The sequence below is a fragment of the Rhinolophus ferrumequinum genome, chromosome 25 (genome assembly GCF_004115265.2).
Source record: "Rhinolophus ferrumequinum isolate MPI-CBG mRhiFer1 chromosome 25, mRhiFer1_v1.p, whole genome shotgun sequence".
NCBI lineage: Eukaryota > Metazoa > Chordata > Mammalia > Chiroptera > Rhinolophidae > Rhinolophus > Rhinolophus ferrumequinum.
This window is the reverse complement of record NC_046308.1, coordinates 40,265,055-40,286,611: the sequence shown is the minus strand read 5'-3', so window position 1 is coordinate 40,286,611 and position 21,557 is coordinate 40,265,055. Positions and strand designations below refer to the sequence as shown.

The 21,557-nt window shown below is 43.1% G+C and overlaps 1 protein-coding gene across 1 annotated transcript in view; it reads right to left on the bottom strand.

Annotated features, from left to right (window-relative positions):
* Positions 1 to 249: 249 nt before the first annotated feature.
* LOC117017368 (uncharacterized) overlaps positions 250 to 21,557 on the bottom strand; it is a 68,324-nt gene continuing 47,016 nt past the window's right edge. Inside the window, exon 7 of the mRNA XM_033097481.1 lies at positions 250 to 354. The gene's annotated coding sequence lies outside the window, so the exon portion shown is untranslated. The remainder of the gene's footprint in view (positions 355 to 21,557) is intronic.

The window sequence follows — 21,557 nt, the reverse complement described above, 5'->3', positions numbered from 1 at the left end:
GGAAAACAGGCCTCCTATCACTCATCCTATCTTTAGTTTCTGTGTGTGGGCAAGGAATACTATACATTGGAAAGAGAACAAAGAGATATCATCAGGGACTCAGTATTAGGGTGACACTGGGCTCTCTTCCGAGGAAAAGGAAGGGAGGTTATGCGTTGAAAGGCATGTTAAGATAAGACGAGCAGTCTGACAGCAGCTTTACCACTCATGTTCCTGTCAAAACTTCTGGTGGAAATACAGTCATGGTTTCTTCTGAAGGGCTTTGTAAGAAATCCAGTCCGGAGAATTATTTTAAGTCAATATAAATATGAAATGAGCCAAATTGTGGTTTCGGTTTCTTTTGGAGTAGGGCTCCTGTGAATAATATGAATTTTAGTAGAATTTGATTATCCTTTAGGTTTCAATATTCACCCCCAAGAAACAAACAAACTAAAAATAAGACTACTAGAATGTAAAATATCACTTGTTTATCCCAGAAACTGTCTTCTAGAGACAAGGTTGTCTTAGAAGTCCTTAATTTCTAGATGATACTTTCCCCGTGGTGCTGAAGGGAACCCTGATGTGTGGTACAAAAAGCAACCAACAGCTGTGTTCCAAGAATTCAGAGACAGTGGCCCAGTAGACTCGATTTGTGATAACAGCTCTGAGAACCTTAGGCCGGACTTTATGATGAAAACAATTTAGAGCAGCATACGAAGACACAGGGAGGGTTCCCAGGCCAGGTGGTGGTTTCAAGGTCGGGAGAAGCTGTGTGACATCAAGCCGTGAGGCCAGTCTTCCCCAGACTTAAGATGCTATGTGGCTGTTTGTTGAATGGGGACAGGAAACAGCCATGTTTCTGGAGCAAACGCTGTACACATCTTCTTGACAACCTGGAGACAGAAGCTTTCCTCCTGCCCTGTGGTCTTCTTTATCGGCCTGTGTGACAACCAGACCCTTTCTCCTTTTTTCACTTCCTCCTCTAGCCTTTTTTTCCCCCTTTCTTCTTTCATATTCCCTTTCTCTCTCCCTAAGTCTCCCTTTCTGTCTCTGTGCCTTCCTTCCTTCCTTCCTTCCTTCCTTCCTTCCTTCCTTCCTTCCTTCCTTCTTTCTATACTATTTCCTCTTTCTATTTTATTTCACTTATTTTTTATTGTGGTTAGAAACACACAATGTAAAATCTAACCTCTAAACATTTTAAGTGCACAGCACATAATGTTCGATGTATGTATACTGTTGCACAGATCTCTCAGAGCGTTTCATCTCACATGACTGAAACTGTTTCCCCATTAACAGTAACTCCATATATCCTCCTCCCCCAATTCTTGGCAATGACTCTTCTACTCTCTGCTCCTGTAGTTGACTATTTTACATCCCCATTTAAATGGAATCATAGCACATTTATTTTTCTGTGGCTTATTACACGTAGAATAATGTCCTCCAGGTTTATTCATGTTGCTGCAAGTGGCAGCATTTTCTTCACTTTTAAAGGTGAACAATATTCCACTAAACACATATACCACATTTTCTCTATGCATTCATTTCTTTATGGACACAGGGGCTATTCCCAGAATGGGGAATGTGAGCAATGCTTCAGTGATCACAGGAGTGCAGTTATCTCCTGCAGATCCTGATTTCATTCCCTTGGGATGTATACCCAAAAGTGCAACTGCTGCATCATAGCATTGTTCCATTTGTAGTACTTTTAGGAACCTCAATACTGTTTTCCATAATGGCTGCACCACTTTACATTCCCACAACTGTGTAGAAATGTTCCAATTTCTCTACAGCCTCTCCAATACCTGTTACCTTTCTTTCTTGTGAATAATACACATCATAACAGGCATGAGTCAATATCCCTGTGTTCTTTTCATTTGTATTTCCCTGATGCTTAGTGATATTGAGTACTTTCTCAGAGGTCTGTTGGTCATTTGTATGTCTGCTTTGGAGAAATTCTTTTTCAAGTCTTTTACCCATTTTTAATTGGCTTATTATTATTTATTATATTATTTTGCAATTGAGTAGTGGCATTTTGGATATATTTTGTATATTAGTCCCTTTTCAGAAAGGTTTGCAAATGTTTTCTTCCATTCTGTAGGTGCCTTTTCATTCTGTCGATTGTTGAAGACACTATCCTTTCCCCATTGTGTATTCTTGGCATTGTTCTTTAAGGTCATTTGGCCATATATGGGTTTATTTTGAGTTTTCTCTTCTGTTCCATTCATTGATCAATGGCTTTGTTTCATGCCATCACCATGCTCTTTGGATTACTATAGCTTTGTCATATGTTTTGAAGCCAGAAAGTGTGGGGCCTCCATCTTTGTTCTACTTCCTCAACATAGTTTTTTCTACTGGGGTCCCTTGTGGTTCCCTAAGCATTTTAAGAATTTTTTTTCTATTTCTATAGGAATGATATTGAGATTTTTGATAGGTGTTGCACTGAATCTGTAGATCACGTTGAGTTGTATGGAAATGGTAACAATATGAAGTCTTCCAACCCACGAACACAGTATGTCATTCCAATTATTTGTGTCTTCCTTCATTCTTTCAGCAATGTTTTTTAGTTTTCATCGTACAAGTCGTTCACCCTCTTAGGGGTCTTTGCCACTGCCTTCCTCCTGCTCTAATCCAATGTTCAGGTGGATGAAGAGGGGATTCCTGAGGACAGCAAAGTGGCCCCGACCACTACTCTGATTCCGTCTAGCAGAGGTGTGCCAGCCAATCTTTCAGCTTTGTTTGCAGGTGGGCTTTGTTTGCAGGTGGGCTGGGAATCCTCTAGGATCTGGTGTTGACCTTACTGTTTGAGTGTCCCCAAAACCTGAAGTAGCGCCTGGCACATGTCATGAGTCCTTGAAGTTCCTACAAGTGCATGGTCAGATCAGGCCCGCAAACTACTTTGGGGGAACAAGGTAGGGAGGACACACCTTCCACATCATTCGATTCTAAAGTTGGCCTATCCATTGTGGGACTCAGTGGCCAAGTGTGACTGTTTTTAATTATTTCACATGATCATCAATTATCTCAGTTAATTAAAATAAAACATCCAATTGCATAGTCACATGAGCCACACTAAAGTTTGTACATAACAGCTGAAATTTCAGGTTCATAAGTTTGCAGGGGAGAGTGATCGTGTGCCAGTGGAAGTGAAAAGTCAAAAGGTGATTTCTTCAGCATCTCTCTGATTCGAAGGTTTGCATCTGTTGAAGGGCTCTGACCCCACAGAGCCCAGCAGTGGTCTAAAAACCTACAAGAAAGATTGGGGTGATGCTGTATGACTCTCCTAGCCTCAAGTGCTGTAGGAGGAACAGGAGAGCCCCTGTTTTTAATAACTTTATTGCTCATGTTTCTGTTTCTATAGAATGTCTGGTGGAGAGCTTCTCTTACCCCAGCAGTGACAAATAAGACTCTATACGTTGGTACCAACATTCAGGTCAGAACCAATGTGAGAGGGTTCTTGGGAACAGTTGGGTGACACCTGCTGATTTAAATACGAAGAAAGGGGGATATAGAATCAGAGAGAAAAAGTAAATGTGTGTGGAAGGCTGATTTGTTATTTTGCCATACGAATGATGTATACAGGAAGAGACATTTTTTCCGTGTGCTTTGTTTGTCATCATCATGTTTTCCTGCTTTGCTATTTAAAAATTTTCTTTCCCCCAAAACCTGCCAGATCTCAGAGCATGGTTTTTATTTTTTTATTATTTTTTAATATTTAGATTATAATATGCATTCAATATTGTTTTATAATAGTTTCAAGTGTACCACATTGTGTTCAGACCTTTCTATAATGTATGAATGTATTACCCCAATTTGCCTAGTACCCACCTGGCACGATGCATAGTTTTTACAGTATTACTGACTATATTGCCTATGCTGTAATTTACATCCTCGTGACTTTTTTAATTAGCAAATTTTACTTCTTAATCCTTTCACCTTTTTTACTCAGCCCCCCAAACCCCAACGATCTGGCAAGCATCAGTTTGTTCTCTATATCTATTAGTCTGTTTCTGTTTTGTGTGTTCACTTATTTTGTCCTTCAGATTCCCCATATAGTGAGATCATATAGTATGTCTTTCATACTATCATATAGTGTCTTTCTCAGTCTGATTTAGCATAATAGGCTCTAGGTCTGTCAATGTTGTTGCAAATGGTAAGATTTCATTCTGTTTTATGGCAGAGTAATAATCCATTGTATAAATGTACCGCAATATCTTTATCCAATCATCTATTGATGGGCATTTCAGTTGTTTTCATATCTTGGTTGTTGTGAATAGTGTGGGTGTAAACATAGGGGTACATATGTTTTTTTGAACTAGTGTTTTGGATATCCTTGTATAAATACTGAGGAGTGGAATTGCTGGGTCATAAGGTAGTTCTATATTTTTAAAGGAACTTCCATACTGTTTTCCATAGTGGATGTGATTCCACCAACAGTGCACAAGGATTCCCTTTTCTTTTTTTTTCTTTTTTCCACATCTTTGCCAACACTTGTCATTTGTTGCTTTCCTGACGATGGCCATCCTGGCAGGAATCAGGGAGTACCTCGCTGTGGTTTTTATTTGAATTTCCCTGATGATAGGTGACACTGAGCATTTTCTGTATTTCTATTTGCCTTTCTATGCTCTTTCTGTATGTTCTCTTAGGAGAAATGTCTATTCTGGCCTCTGACCATTTTTTAAATGGATTGGTTTTATTTTGTTTGTATGTTTGTTTTTGTGTGTGTGTTGAGCTGCATGACTCTTTGTTATTTTGTTTTCATTTTACAAATTTTGGATATTAACCCCTTATCAGATATACCATTGGTGAATATCTTCTACCATTCAGTAGGATATTATTTTGTTATATTATGGTTTCCCTTGTTGTGAAAAAACTTTTTAGTTTGATGTAGTCCCATTTGGTTTTTGTTTTGTTTGTTTGTTTACTTCCATTGCCTGAGGAGATATATCAGTAAAATTTTTACTAAGGATAATGTCTGAAAGTTTACTTCCTGTATTTTCTTGTAGAAGTTTTATGGTTTCAGGTGAAACTCACCCATTTTTTAATTCACGCTTGTCAAATTGAATATGCAGAACCTTTTTCGTCCACACATTCAAGTGAGATGCCTCAGGCACCATGCAGGGGACCGGGGTTGTGCTCAATAAGCCTTGGATTCTCTTTCTTCCCCAAGTTCTTCACAGTTTGTCTTTATGATCCCTTTGAGAAATGGGCCAAATATGCTTCCATGATGATATCTCTAGTTATTCCCAACTCTCCATTTCCAGCCCTGACCTCTCTCCCCTATTTTAGCACCAGAGCATTGATAACCCACAGGATGTCCCCCTGGTAATCCACACTTAGCCTGTTCCAAAACCAGGGAAATATCACTAAGGCAATGAGGAGGGGGAGGGAGGGACACAGCTTTCTAATGACAGCAGTGCTACAATCTTCCCAAGTTTAAAACAAAAGGTATTTTTCTTGCTACCTACTGCTTTTGGCCCTTTTGGTTGAAAGGGCTTGTTTAGGTCAATTTAACAATTTAGTGAAGGTTTAATCAAAAAGTGATTCAGAAGTGAAAAGATGCCTCCCTGCCCTCAAGAAGTAACCATCTGGGTGAATAAGACACAGGAGTAAGTCGTTTCAACACACTGAGTGACAGACAGATGATCCAGTAAAGCTGTTCAAGGTTTAACGCTGCCTCTGAGGAGGGCTGTCGGCTCTGCCCACAGGACAGGCTTCAGCAAAGGCTTGAGCCAGGTCTTGGAGGACGAGCAGAAGGTCAGCAGGCAGGCAAAGACAGACAGAGCAGCACTAGCCAAGGCCCTGAAAACTTACACTAGCACAGCCCGTTCAGAAAGCTGCACCTCAATTCTGAGTCTGAACCCCAGGCTGTGGGGTGGAGGTGCGATAAAATACGCTGGACAGATGGAACCAGGCAGACAGGTTGGGGAGGGCCTTACATAGCAGACTAACGGTAGTTTCTTTGTATTCTTGAGGCCATAGCTGTCTTTGAAAACTTGAACACTATTGAACTTGTACCTCAAAGTGTATAGATGCACAATTTTGTGTACAACTCTGGGGGCTTCCACCCCTGAACCTTATCTACGACTCCTACGTGTTTAGGAACCCCCAGTGAGAAACACAGAGTGTTCCCTGCGCTACTTCCTATCCTAGGAAGCCTTCCTCCAGCTAGAGCCTGAACCAAGGGCCTCTCACCTGCTCTGGAACTGGCTTTGGCCTTGAGCATAACCCAGCAGCATTCAGAGCAGGGGTTCAGCATCACTTTCCTTCCCTTGCACAGAATTTCCCAGCCTGGAGAGTGAGGAGAGCAGAAACCTCTAACCTGGCCCCGGGCCCACTGACACTGGCCTTCTCTCTGATACCTCTCTTGGGATACCCTATCCGGGGACACAGTCAGAGCCCTGAGCCCTGACCTGGTATCAGTGTAGTGGTCCTATATTCTTACTTGTCAATGGATTGCATTGACTTGCCAATGAAGAAACACAACCCTTTTTTTTTCCTGACTTCCTCCTTCTCCAGGGAGAGCTAGGTGGTTGACCAGGAGGGCTACCAATTTAAAGATCTCAGACAATCAGCACACTGCAGCACCGGGCCCATCTCTGCACTTCAGGAGAAGGGACCTGAGGCAGTCTGTTCAACCAGCCCTAAGTGGCAAGGAAAAAAATGATAACAGCTAATGCAATGCACACATTTTCATTATTAACGTGAAAAGTGATTCTAACTCATGAAAAAGGAAAAGGGAAATCTGCTTTGGAATGTTAAGTCCCAAGGATTTGGAATGGCTGGAAGTGCTTGGGCTGGGAGAGTGGGCCTTTTACACTGCAGAGCTCCTGGGGAAGAAATCAGGTAAGACAACTGCCTAGTGGATGGGGTGGGAGTGGGGTCTGCAGTGGGGGGGAGGTGTCACCTGGACATTTCGTACTTTCTTGACAAGCCTGTGACCAACTACTGTGTTCCATTCCTTCTTCCCAGGAAGGGACACCATCTCCGGAAACAGTCCCCTCCCCAACTGGCCTGGTGCCCAACCTGGCTGGGGAAGCAGATCCATCCTGGAGACAGGCATATCCCCAGAGCGATGTAAATGCTTCAGAGACTGGGAGTGATGCTGGACACCCAAGCTTCTGCATAGCTCTAAAGAAAGACTTCTGTCCCCATTAGAGCCCTGAGATATATGAAAGTCCATGGCTATAAATAACATGAAAACATTCTTTTGTTTATTAAGGCTAAATATAAGGAAGACAAGGTTTTCATTTAAACATTGGCCTTGGCAATAAGTCAGCGAGTTGCTCTAGGGTTTTCTTTGCTGTATGATACACATAGATTTCCTTGCTGTAAATCTATACGCCTGCCATCCACCCTGGGTCCATCCTCTTAACAAGGAAAACCCATTCAAAGGTTTTTTTGTTTTTGTTTTTATTTTTGGATGAACAAGCGAGAATGTGTTCCAACCTGTACACAGAAGAACATCTATTTATTATACAAGAGATTCCCTCATTCATTATTGAGCATCTACTTTGTGCATCATGCGGGGCCAAGACTGAGGCTAGAAATAAGAGCAGGCAGCTCCACACTGTGGTGGGGAAGTCGCTTGCAAACCCCCATACATGATGCACTATGAGAAGTGCTTCATAAAGTGCTAATAAAGGCGATTGGAGACCAGAGAAGAAGGAATGATTAATTCTGACTCTATTTTGGGAGAGCTTCCAAGAGGCATATTACGTTTGCATCCTTCCCTGTGGGTTTCCAGGTAGGACTCCCCCAGGCAGTACAGAAGCTCCTCTAGTGAAATCCCAGAGCTCTCATTCATCTGCCTTCTTTTTGTGCTCAATAAAAAGCCATGTGACATCCCTACTAAGGACAGTGACTGTTCATTTTGAAGCTTGCTATATGGCTGGGGCCCTATGAAGCATTTAGATATCTCCAGCCACGAGCTTCTCCCAAGACCACAACCCAAATTTCCTCCTGCTTTCCATTCTCATTCCTAAAGAATCTGTCAGCCAGGAAAGGAGAGGATGATGGAACTGTGGCAGATAAAAGGAGGCGTCCTGCATGTCCACTGATAGGGCACAGAGTAAGAGACAGTGACACAAATAAGTTAGTCTCTCTGTCCTTTAGCCACACTGGAGACCTTCAGACATCTGAAGCGATCAACCTGGATGCACTGTGGTTTTTATTAACTTTTCTCACAGTGAGGCGCCCGGCACTGGGCACGGCACACCCCTCAAGCATGCTCTAATCAGGGTGCAGTGTGGGGAACATGACATTCAGCTGAACATGCAGTCCCTTCCTCAGCTTGCATCTAGGCCACACAGAGCTTGTCATCAGCCCCACCTCCAAGTCCTCTGCCCTGAATGAGGCCAACTCAGGCCTCCACATCCAGTGTTTATATAATTGATTATTGTTTTGAATCTAGATGTAAGACTTTTCATTTGCTCATGGTTAACTCCATCTTGTTTATGGTCCACTGTTCTGCCTATCGATCATTTTACACATGGATTATGTCATCCAGTGGAGTAGCTCCCGTCCCTCCCAGCCTGGTATCATGTGTGAATTTCATAATCTGCCTTCTCTCTCTTCACCCAAGCTATCAATAAACATGTCACCCAGAACCTGCCTAAGGATGATGCCCTTGGTCCTAGAGATCCTAGGAAGGGCTCAGTTAATATCTGCCACACAAGTACCGTGTTTCCCCGAAAATAAGACCTAACTGGAAAATAAGCCCTACCCCAAAAATAAGCCCCGTTAACACCGTCAGCCAGATGGACACATTTAGTATGTCCGTTGCAACACACGATGGACATATTGAATCATAAAATAATATTAATATATAATTAAATATGAATAAATAATATTATTGACATGAATACTTAAAATAAATGATAGTATAAATTATAATTAAGTATTTGTAAATACCCAAGGGGGAGACTTTGGACGAGAGATAAACACCTATGTAAACAGATGAACTCGAGACTTATTGCCAAATGACAAATCGGAGTACAGATACAAGGCACAAATAACATGCACACTTGATAACAAATGTGTCTAATATGAATCTCCATAATTCTATATGTCATGTGTTGTAATGGACGTACTTAATGCACTTGTGTGAAATGAACGTTTTCTGAATTTTGGTGCCTGCAATTTTTCGTCACTTTTGTGTGGACCATCATTCTTAACTGTCATCATTTTTGTTGCCACTCCTATCTCATAAGTCTTCAATTAACAGTTGATTTAATGGTAGATATAAAGGGAATAATATTTTGACCCCCAGACGAGATGAGTGCAAAAAGAAGGAGCTATTCCTTTGAGTACAAGAAAGGAATCATGGAGGACTCCCGGGGCAAGAATATTATGGCTTTCTGCAAAGAGGAGAAGTTGGATCTCCAAATGGTCCAAAAATGGCGAGCAGAGTATGATAACCTCAGTCAACAGGTGGATGAGGGAAATGCTAAGAAGCACAAGTGTGGATCAAGTCGGCAACCACTATTTCCTGAGCTGGAAGACATCATCTGTGAATAGATTGCTGACAGGAGAGCAAAGGCTTTGGTTGTGTGCAGGGCTGATACTCAAGCATTTGCCTTTGCAAATGCACCACAGTTAGAAATATCCCCAGAAGAATTCAAAGCAGCACAACACTGCCTGGATGGCTTCCTTCAGCGATATGAACTATCCCTTCAGCGATATGAACTATCTCTAACATCGACAACACTGTTCAAGCTGGAAGACAGTGAAGTTATTGAACGTGCACTTGCCTTCAAGTCCTTTGTTGATGGCATCGACTTTTCTAAATACCAACTCTCCAACATGATTGCTATGGATGAAACTGCAGTGTTTATGGGCCAAGGATCTCAAACGACAGTTGATCAGAGGGGTGCCTCGTCAATCTACATTCCCTCCACTGGTTACCTGTATTTTGTGCACGTGTTACCTGTATTTTGGCAATTCATCTGGATGGAAAGAAAGCCCCTCTTGTCATCACTAAGGGCAAGAAAGATAAGGTTGAACGTGTTGCAGGCAGTTATGTTCTTGAAACCAAAAAAGCCTGGTGCACAAAAGCAGTTATAAGGAAGTGGGTCGATTTAATGCTGCCACTTGTTTTGCGAGGTGGCCAAAGACGTCTGCTAGTCTGGGATTCAGCGAGCATTCACCGCGCTAAAGACATGAAGAACTTCCTTGCAGAGAGAAGAATAGATCAAATAATGATTCCCGCAGGAATGACTGCCTATCTCCAGACTCTTGATATTGCAATAAACAAGCAGTTCAAGGACCATTTGGGCATGGAAATCAATGACTACAGTGAAAATAGAATGGAGAGAAATCAGTCCGGGAACTTTGTGAAGCCTAGCCTGCAAGAGGTCATGACTTGGGTGAAGAATTCATGGGATAAAATCACTGACAGCTATGTTGTCAATGCACTACGAGCAGGCTACATGGACAAGAAGTGCTCATTTAAGGAGAGCTCTATTGCTGGACAGGAGAGATTGGGGCCAATGGTTCTATAGGAAATGGAATCGCAAGAAATTCAAATTGGAATTCGGGGTTTGGAGAATTATGACGATGTCATAATTCTTCCAGAAGAAGATGACATGAGTGTATTTGAATAAATGTAGATTGTTGTACATGAAAAAATAAGACATCCCTGAAAATAAGCCCTAATGCATCTTTTGGAGCAAAAATTAATATAAGACCCAGTCTTATTTTTGGCGAAAATATGGTTAAGTGAGTAACTGAATAAATAAGCAGATAAATGTGACATCTCTCTAGGTCCACCTTATCCTTAATCAGTGCTCTGGGTCCACCTGTACAGTGAGCTAAGAATCCACCTATCTACACCTGAGGGCACGTTACAGCTTCTCATTGTATCCCTAAAGATACCCTCAAGACTTGGCTTAAGGCTGGCTGAAGTAAGACACCCACGTCTAAGACACTTAGACGCAGTAAGCTTTTGGAAAAAGAGAAAAGGAGGTGAATTTGTTCTGGCTTTTTCACGAACTGCTGCCAGGCCTGGATAGCACCTATTCGTTTTCCCACAGCTTTTCACGCATTCTTTCAAAATGTTGGACGAAAATGGCATAACACTCATTGCTTTATAATATTTTTAATCTCCATTTTTCTTCTTTGTGAAAACATCCATCTGTCTTCCCTCTCCACAATTTCTCAGTACAATGCCTCTAGAATTACATTTATAATCTTCCACTGCTCCCCTAAGAAGGACCTTATGGTTACCTTTATTTTTCCTGGTCTCCGATTTATCCCTAGCTTTAGCACACCAAGGTATACGTGCACGCTTATGATCAGGAAGAGCCAGTTAAGCTTGTTAATACTTCATTCATGTGCATTCATACCTACTACCGAAAAATAAAAATTATGCTCACTGATTAACAGGAGGCTAAAGCATCACTTCCATATCTTAAGAACTGTTCATTATGTGTGAGCAAGATACGAATATGTGTGGCAATGCAAATGTGAGCAATGTGCATGGATATTTATACAAAACAATTCAACGTTCACTGAGTGCCTGCTACAATAGTAGTCAATCTTAGTATGTTTATATCACTTACTATGCTCAGGCACTAAATGCTTCATATATTGTACTCACTTAATCTTCACTACAATCCTATAAAGTGGTAGGACCGTAGTCATCCCCACTTTACAGCAAACAGAAGCACACAGCTGTAAGGGGACAGCCGGAAATGGAACCTAGTAGACTGGCTGCAGAGTTCAGCTTCTCAGCCACTGCGGACTCTCCTCAGGCAGGTTTACCGACATGAGCAAGGCCCTATCCCAATACTTCGTTTCCTCCATCCCACCAGCACACATCACATTCTTTACATCTGGATGCTCCTCGTTATTCCCTGAACATCCCATGTACTTTCACACCACGGGGCCTCTATTCATGCTACTGGCTCTATCTGGAATGTCCTTTCTCCATTTGCCCACTCAGAAAATTCCTATTCATCCTTCAAAGCCTAGCTCATGTTGACTTTTCTGTGAACCACGTCCTAGTGCCACCCCAGATAGAACGATTTGTTTCCTCCCTTCTGGTCCTACAGCAAGCTTTTTATAGTACACTATATCAAAGCTGACTAGATCAGGCTTGATAAATAGTGAAAGATTCTGGAACAGGGATGTAAGATCAAGGCAGCGACAAAAAAAAAAAACCCAAAAAACAAAACAACAACAACACACACTCACAAAAACAAACAAAAAAACAATAGCAAGAATAAAGTTTGAAGGTTATTTGGGCTTTCACTTATTTATTCATTCAATCAATATTTATTAAATGCCTACTGTACATAAGCACTATTCTAGACACTGGGGACAGAGCAGTGAAGAAAACACAAAAATCCATGTCATCACAGAATTTGCAATCTAGTGAGGGACGTAGAAAATAAACAAATAAGTAAAACATATAACACATTAGAAGGTAGTAAGTGCTGTGGGGAGGAGTAAAGCAAGGAAGAGCAGGGGAGGCATGGGAGTAGGATGGAGAGCAGGGATGTTCTGACACTGGATCCTGAACTTATTCTCAGGTGCCACTAGAAGGTGCCTACCAGAATGGCCTGGAGAGTGTTCCTTTAACTGAACTTAGCCAGGGCTTCACAGGGTATGCAGGGACCCTCAGCTGCCTCACTTCTACCTCTAGCAGTGATGATGATGAGTGAAGACCATCCCTTTAAATTGAGGTGGTAGATGCAGATGAGAAAGACCACCTGAAGGCACAGCTGGAAGGGACACACGTCTAGTCATTACATGTGACATTAACTGAACAACGTCTGTACACACAGGCACATGCCTAGCACTTTACACAGATTATTTCATCTAACCTTTACAGGTTTACAAGGTGAGTGCTATTATTACCCTCCTTGTACAGATAAGAAGACTGAGGCTTGGAGAGGTTAAGCATCCTGACGAGGACCCATGGAGTTTAAATGGTGGGGCTGGGACCCCAACCCAGGTTGTCTGAGTCTGAGGCAACTATACTGCCTCCCCAAGCCACAGAAGTCTGCATCAGCCAAGAGTCTTGTTCTCAGCGTGAGCCCAAAACATGACCGAGAGCAGAGACAAAGTGCAGCACGAGAGAGCAGTAACAAACTCAAAGCTGAGCCCTGTTCCAAAGGGGGAGCCTGATGGTCCTGGGATGAGGGCTGGACTGCAGGACTAGACGTTCAGTTCTGCAGCCAGAATGAGGGGCTGGGCAGAGGGGAGAGGCTCCAAAACCAGGCTGGACTGGTGTTACCCTCCTGGGCTCCCAGCATGCCTCTCCTGCCTCCCAGACCAGACCTAGCTCTGCCCCCACCACATGCCCGACCTTCCTTGCCCTGTACGAGGATTTCTTCATCATCGATCTTAGTAGAACCTGTGGGGAGCCATGATTTCTCTGTACTTTGGAACTTTGAGAACTGGCTCAGTTTATGATTAACCTGTTCTAGCTCCTAAGGCATTGTCTTGCCTGCACCTGGAGGGTGCTTGCAGGCTGCTGAGGTATGCGATAAGAATGGCCAGTTTCTCGGACACAGAGCACAGATGGTTATCAGGATAATTGATGGTTCCTGTCTTGTGGAAATGGGATTTGGGATGCTTTTGTGATTTAGTTAGTTTCTGGTTAGGGGTTAACAATTTACTTTCTGTGAGGTAATGTACACGTGTGACTGCTAGTCTGCACGTACCCATAGGGTATATAAAGAGTGATTTTGAATAAAGACGGTGCTTCAGGATCACTGGAGACCGGCCGCATCATCATCATTTGTGAGTGTCTTTGTTCATTCCCACTCCCCCTTTCGGGCTTTTCGTTGACTTGTGGCTGCTGGTCGGCCACATTTGGCGCCCAACGTGGGGCACGAAAACGGGGGATTCAGTGAGGAACACCGTACAGCTTGGGCCCAGCTCGGTTACAGAGTGCTGACGGTACGGTGAGTAGGGCACTATCCCCTCGGTCGAATGAGTGTGTGAGTGAGTGATAGCTCCACGACCTCGTGTTACGGAGCTTGAATGGGCTTGTAACTGCGTTTCCGGCACTGTCTTACGGCTAAACGGCGATCAAAACTTCGGTTTTGCCTGGTCGGGGTTCTATACCGTCACGCCTATTGCCACGGCAGTCTTGGTCCCGCGAGGGGCACGGCCAGCCAAGCATCTGTGTGTTTTACTAGTGTGAAAGAAGGGCCGAGGGAAAAAGGATATAGGTCACGCTATCAGCAAGGACCGTTTAAGGAGAAGTAGGTCTCGCTATCAGCTAGGACCGTTAGAGAAAATGGGTCACGCCAGCAGCAAGGACCTGTATATTAGAGGCCTCAAGAAAGTTCTTGCCGCCCGTGGCAGCAGGGTGAGCAAAGAGCAATTAGATAAATTTTTAGAGTGGTTAAAGAAGTTTGCCCGTGGTTCCCAGATGAAGGAACCATCAGCTTCGAGACTTGGGAAAAGATAGGAGAAAGGTTGCAGGATTATTATTCAACTCATGGACCTCAGAGGGTCCCTGTAGAGACTTTTGGATTGTGGACTCTGATTCGGGATTGTCTAGATCTCAGACATGAAGGGTATAGGCTGGATAAGTTAAAACAGGCTGGGTCAGGAGAACTGCCTCCTCATGTAGTATCAGAAGAGAAAGGAGGGGAAGAAATCCCTTTGCCGCCTGAGGAACTCATCAATTTAGAGCCCCCCGATGAGCAATGGGAAGATTTGGATCCTGGAGATAAAGAGGATTTAGAAGAAGCTGCAGCCAGATATGAAAGGGAACGTTATTCTCCACTAGTTGCTGTAGCACAGGAAGATAAACCTCTTTTAGATACAGTCCATAAAATGGCAGAACAGATGAAAGCCCTTCAAAGCCAGATAGCTGATATAAAGCTTAAGCAGGAAGAGGGCAGTAAGAAAGAGGAAGGGCCCCCTCAGAAACCTTATTATTATCAGGATCCTTATTATGGAGAAAGGCTTACTAGAGCCTTGGAAAATGCATGTCCAGACCCATGGAATCCAGGCGGTAAAGACCCCCCTGTTGATGTCCTTGTAGCTTTGCCGCCTTCTGCGGCACCTCCAACTGCGCCGCCTAATGCGCCTCCTTCAGTGCCTTTGGAACCCCGTATGTGGGGCCCTCCCTTACCGGCACCTCAGCCGCCTCTTTGGGACATGCCAACTAAAACCCCGCCTGGGTATGTTAAACCTGGGTCAGACTCTGACATGCAGTCTCCTCTTTAGTTAGCCTGTGAGGAGGGACATAAGCAAGGGGATAATACCAGACAGTTTGGAGTATACCCTCTTTTTGAAAGGGTAGATCAAGCAGGACGCGTACTCAGGGATTGGAGACCTTTTCAGTGGAAACAAGTAAAGGAGTTGAAAGAAGCTTGCAGCCAATATGGTCCTATCGCCCCGTTTACCGTGGCTATTTTGGACGCCTTGGCTGTGGATGCCACTCCCCCGGAGGATTGGAAGCACATTGCGCATGCTTGTCTTTCCGGAGGTGATTACCTTTTATGGAAATCAGAATTTTATGAAAACTGTAAAGCAAAGGCTGATGAGAATACATTAAGACAGATTCCCGTTACTTTTGATATGCTGGCAGGAGAAGGCATGTACTCTAACCTAAGAAATCAGCTGGGATTTGCGCCAGGCGCTTATGCCCAAACCGCCGCGGCTGCTAAAGACGCTTGGCGAATGCTGCCTGATGCCTCTAGAAAGGAAGAACAAGTTACTCAAATAAGACAGGGCGCAGATGAGCCTTTTCAAGATTTTGTTTCTCGCCTAAATATTGCTGCAGGCCGGACCTTTGGTGCGAGCACGGCTACTCAGGCTTTTGTTAAACAGCTTGCCTATGAAAATGCTAATTCCGCTTGTCAGGCAATTATCAGACCAATTAAGAAGAAAGGCACCATTGCTGATTTTATCCGCCTGTGTACTGATGTCGGCCCCTCCTTTTCTCAAGGGGTGGCCTTGGCTGCTGCTTTACAGGGAAAAAGTATTCAAGAGGTTATGCTTCAACAAGCAAAGCTCCATGTAAATAGTCGTACGGGAGCTTGCTTTACTTGTGGAAAAACTGGACATCGTGCAGCACAATGTCCACGTAAGACTGAGGCCGAAAATCCTCCGGCTCCAGCCGTGGCTTCTGCAAAGAAACCTCCTAACATTTGTCCAAAGTGTAGGAGGGGAAAGCATTGGGCTAATGAATGCAAATCTAAGACAGATAAAGATGGAAATCCGGTTCAGGGAAACTGGGTGAGGGGCCAGCCCCAGGCCCCGACTCAACAATGTTATGGGGCACTTCAGACTCAAACCCCAGTGACGGGACAAACTGGAAATCAGTCCCAGAAAGAAAACACATCACAGATTTATTCAGGGCCACCGCAGGCAGCGCAGGATTGGACTTGTGTTCCACCTCCGACATCGTATTAACTCCTGAAATGGGTATGCAGACTTTGCCCACTGGAATTTTTGGACCTTTGCCCCCGAAAACTGTAGGATTGTTGTTAGGACGAAGTAGTTCAATATTAAAAGGGATTCATGTCTCCCCGGGAGTTATTGATGAGGACTTTACAGGAGAAATTAAAATTATGGCCCACTCTCCTTTAAATATTTCTGCCATTCCTGCTGGAACTCGCATTGCACAGTTGATTATCTTACCCCGCATCAAGATAGGGAAAAACAGGCAAAATCAGGAACGAGGAGACCAAGGATTTGGTTCCTCTGATGCTTATTGGGTACAGGAGATAAAAAAGGAACGACCAGTCTTAATGCTAAAAATAAATGGAAAAGATTTTCAAGGACTTTTAGATACTGGAGCTGATGTTTCTTGCATTTCTGCTGAACATTGGCCCTCAAGTTGGCCGACTCATTATACTGCTACCAACTTACAAGGCATAGGCCAATCTCAGTCGCCCCTTCAGAGCAGTGACATCTTATCCTGGCAAGATCAGGAAGGCCACCAAGGAACTTTTCAGCCTTATATCATTCCTGGTCTCCCCGTTAATCTTTGGGGACGGGATATTATGAGCCATATGGGAGTTTATCTTTACAGCCCTAGTGTGCAGGTTACTCAGCAAATGTTTGACCAGGGACTTCTCCCTGCTCAAGGCCTTGGGACTGATGGACAAGGCAGAAGGAGACCTGTCTCTCCTAATCCTAATTCGCAGAGGACGGGACTGGGGTATTTTCCCCAGGGGCCATAGACTTACCTGTACTCCACCAAAAAACAGCAGAAGCTATTAATTGGAAATCAGATACACCTGTGTGGATAGATCAATGGCCCCTAACACAAGAAAAAATATTAGCCGCTCAAGCGCTTGTACAGGAGCAGCTTGAAAAAGGCCATGTAATTGAGTCTACCTCCCCTTGGAATTCACCCATTTTTGTAATCAGAAAGAAATCTGGAAAATGGAGGTTGTTGCAAGACCTAAGGAAAGTTAATGAAACCATGGAAGTTATGGGCTCCCTGCAGCCAGGATTGCCTCATCCATCTGCCATACCTAAAGATACTTACAAGATAGTACTAGATTTAAAAGATTGTTTTTACAATATACTGTTACACCCACAAGATTGTAAAAGATTTGCTTTCAGTATTCCAAGTACGAACTTCTGTGAACCTATGAAAAGGTATCAGTGGCTTGTTCTCCCCCAGGGTATGGCAAATAGTCCTACGCTGTGTCAGAAATTTGTCAGTGAAGCAATTGACAAAACGAGAAAACAGTTTCCTTCTGTATATATCATCCACTATATGGATGACATCTTGCTGGCTTGTAGGAAGGAAGGAGTGTTGTTAGCTTGTTTTGTGAATATAAAAGAAAACCTTTTAGCCTCGGGTCTTGTTATAGCCCCCGAGAAGATACAGAAGGCTGAGCCCTTTGCTTATTTGGGTTTTCAACTGTTTTCTCAGTTTTTTGTTCCTCAAAAGGTGGAGCTTAGAAAAGATCACCTGAAGTCTCTTAATGATTTTCAAAAACTGTTAGGAGATATTAATTGGCTGCGACCTTCTTTGGGTTTGACAACCGGAGATTTAAAACCATTGTTTGAGATTCTAAAAGGGGACTCTGATCCAACTTCCCCTAGAAATCTTACTGAGCCAGCAAGAGAGGCTCTCTCTAAAGTTGAGAAGGCCATTCAACAACAGCATGTTTCTTTCTTGGATTATTCTAAGCCCTTACATGCCTATATTTTAGAAACTAGACATACGCCTACGGCAGTGTTGTGGCAAGAAGGGCCGCTTAGATGGATACATCTTCATGTAGCAGCTCAGAAGAATCTCACTCCTTATCATGAGTTTGTAGCCAGTCTAATTCAAGAGAGTCGTTTGGAGGCTCGAAAATATTATGGAAAGGAGCCAGATTCTATTATTGTCCCTTTTACAAAGGTTCAGATTCAAGGCTTAATGCAGTTTACCGACAGTTTTCCTATTGCCTTGGCTCAATTTACAGGAACCTTAGATAATCATTATCCTAAGCATAAGCTGCTCCAGTTTTTTCAACATCATGACCCAATTTTTCCTTCTATCGTTGCACATGATCCTCTTTCTGCTGTACCTAATGTTTTCACTGATGGATCTAGCAATGGCATAGCTGTTTATACACTCAATAAAGAGGTTGTTAAGAGATTACAAACATCTCCAGCCTCAGCTCAAGTTGTTGAGCTTTGAGCAGTTCATATGGTGTTACTTGATTTTGCTTCTCAGTCTTTTAATTTATTCTCTGACAGCCATTATGTGGTGCGTGCAGTTAGAAACCTGGAAACATTGCCTTTCATAAGTACCAGTAATCCTGTTATTCAGGATTTGTTTCTTCAGATTCAACAGGCGATTCAGTCACGCCGCAAGAAATTTTATATTGGCCATATTAGAGCTCACTCCAATCTTCCAGGCCCTCTGGCAGCAGGTAATCAAGCTGCAGATTCTGCCACACAGCTTATTGCTCTAACTCAAATAGAAAAGGCACAAAAGGCTCATAGCCTTCATCATCAAAATAGTCAAAGTCTGTGATTGCAATACAAGATCCCCAGAGAAGCAGCACGCCAGATTGTTAAACAATGTGCTAATTGCGCTCATTTGCAGCCTGTGCCTCATTATGGAGTTAATCCTCGAGGTATCCGCCCTAATGATCTTTGGCAAATGGATGTAACTCATATACCAGAATTTGGAAAATTAAAATATGTTCATGTCTCTGTGGATACATTCTCCGGTTTTGTGGTCGCTACGGCTCAATCCGGAGAAGCTGCATCTCATGTAATTAGACATTGCCTTACTGCTTTTGCCATGATTGGAACTCCAAAAAAACTTAAGACAGACAATGGCTCAGGATATACCAGCAAGAAATTTGCCTTGTTTTGTCAGCAATTTTTCATTAATCATGTTACTGGAATTCCTTACAATCCCCAAGGACAAGGGATTGTTGAGCGTACTCATGGCACATTAAAAAATATTTTACAAAAAATAAAAAAGGGGGAGTTATATCCCCTGACGCCCCATAATTACCTGTCTCATTCTCTCTTTATTCAAAATTTTTTGACCTTGGATGCCCATGGTAAGAGTGCTGCAGAGCGCTTTTGGCATCCGTCTGCTGCCCCTCAGGCTTTGGTCAAATGGAAAGACCCACTTACAGGCTCTTGGCAAGGCCTGGATCCAATCCTCATATGGGGCCGAGGACATGTTTGTGTTTTTCCACAGGATGCTGATGGCCCTCGGTGGCTGCCGGAGAGGTTGGTGCGACATGTGGAATCTGTGCCTGCTGATGGTGACCATGATGTTCGGCTATGCGGAACCTGAACAGACATATTGGGCTTATATACCTGACCCCCCCTTATTACACCCCGTGGTCTGGGAAAGCCCTGAGATACCTATATATGTTGATAACACTCAAGCATTAGGTCTGCCTTCAAGTGGACATTTAAAACCACAGCTGGAGAAGAATTTTACTTATGTTGGAAAAGGTATTGGATTACCTGTTTGCCTCTCCAAAAAGAAATCAGCCACTGGGTGTCTATCTGCCTCTTCGCTTATTATACATACTAATGACTCTGTTATTGGATGGACAGTTCGGATTCTTTCCTTAGGAGATTGGTCTTCAGAGAGTCCACCTGTTGTTCCTGCCCCTCATTTTCCACCTTGCACAGGAAATTCCAAATTGGACATTACATCGGTCCCGTGGAAGGGATGTTCCAATAAGGTTTCTTTTCGATATGATATTCCTGGAACAAACAGATACATCCTTGATTGGTCGGATAAGACTTGGACTTTTACAGAACGGGCCGGATGGACTCGAAAGTTGGACTCAGGACTTTGGACTTCTGATTCACAGCATCTGCAGAGTGCTTTGTGGAAACTTATGGGGGTAATGGAAAAAATTGATTATATTGTTGAATATTGTAAATCAGGAACCCCCTGTACCCCTGATTCTGTTTTAGATGATGGATCTAAAAATTGGATTACTGTACGTAATGCTGCAAATGTTTCTGCTTGTGTGCCTTCCCCATATGCTTTGTTAATTGGGAATATTGATATTCAGTTTGAGGGAAATCATTTTCATGTATTCTGTAATAATTGTACTCTGGCAAATTGTGTTTCCTGGGTACCATCTGGAACTCAAATTATGGTTCTTAAGCAGCCCCCTTCTGTCATGCTTCCTGTCAATATTTCTGAACCGTGGTATGCAGAAAGAAGTCTGCAGATTTTTAAAGAAATTGAGCACGCTTTGAGCAGGCAGAAACGGTTTATTGGACTCCTGATTGCAGGAATAGTCGCCCTGGTAACTGTAGTTGCCACGGCCGCTACAGCTGCTGTAGCTTTGTCTCAAACTATTCAAAATGCCAATTATATTAACACTCTAACTAAAAATGTTTCTTTGGCATTGGGGACTCAGGAGGATATTGATACAAAATTAGAGGAAAAGTTAAATGCCTTATATGATGCAGTCCAGTATATGGGAAGTGTAATCCAAAGTATAAAAGTTAAATCTCATTTAGAATGCCATCCAGAATATCATTGGATTTGTGTAACTTCCAAAGAGTATAATCAAAGTCAATATGAATGGAATCGGGTCCGTTTGCATCTCCAAGGAGTGTGGCATAATGTTAATGTCTCTCTTGATATGCTTCGGCTTCATGAGGAAATTAAGAATATGAGAGAGGCCGAGCCTTTGAGATTCGATGCTGCTCAGGCTGCTTCCGATTTTGTTAATGCTTTGAAAAATGCTATGCCTTCTTTGCCTTCTATGCCAAATCTGGTACATTCTGTATTGGTATTTCTTACATTGGGCATCTGTGTCTGTGTGATTCTGTGCCTGCTCCCTGTCCTCATCAGAGCCTTCATTAATAGAATGCTGGACTTGCGTGCTGACATTCATCAATTGGAGCTTAAGACAAAGCCTTAAACCCCTCTCCCCTTGGAGCTTTGAAGGGACGGGTTAGCCAAAGACGGGTAAGTCCTAAGGAGCCTTTCAACACCTAAGACAGGGCCTGTATTATACAATGCGGGCGCCAAAGACGGGCAAGTTGATAAGGACATCCTGGGATGCCTAAGACAGGCGCCGTCGCCTTGCTTTTTCAATTAAATAAAAAAGGGGGAGATGTGGGGAGCCATGATTTCTGTGTACTTTGGAACTTTGAGAACT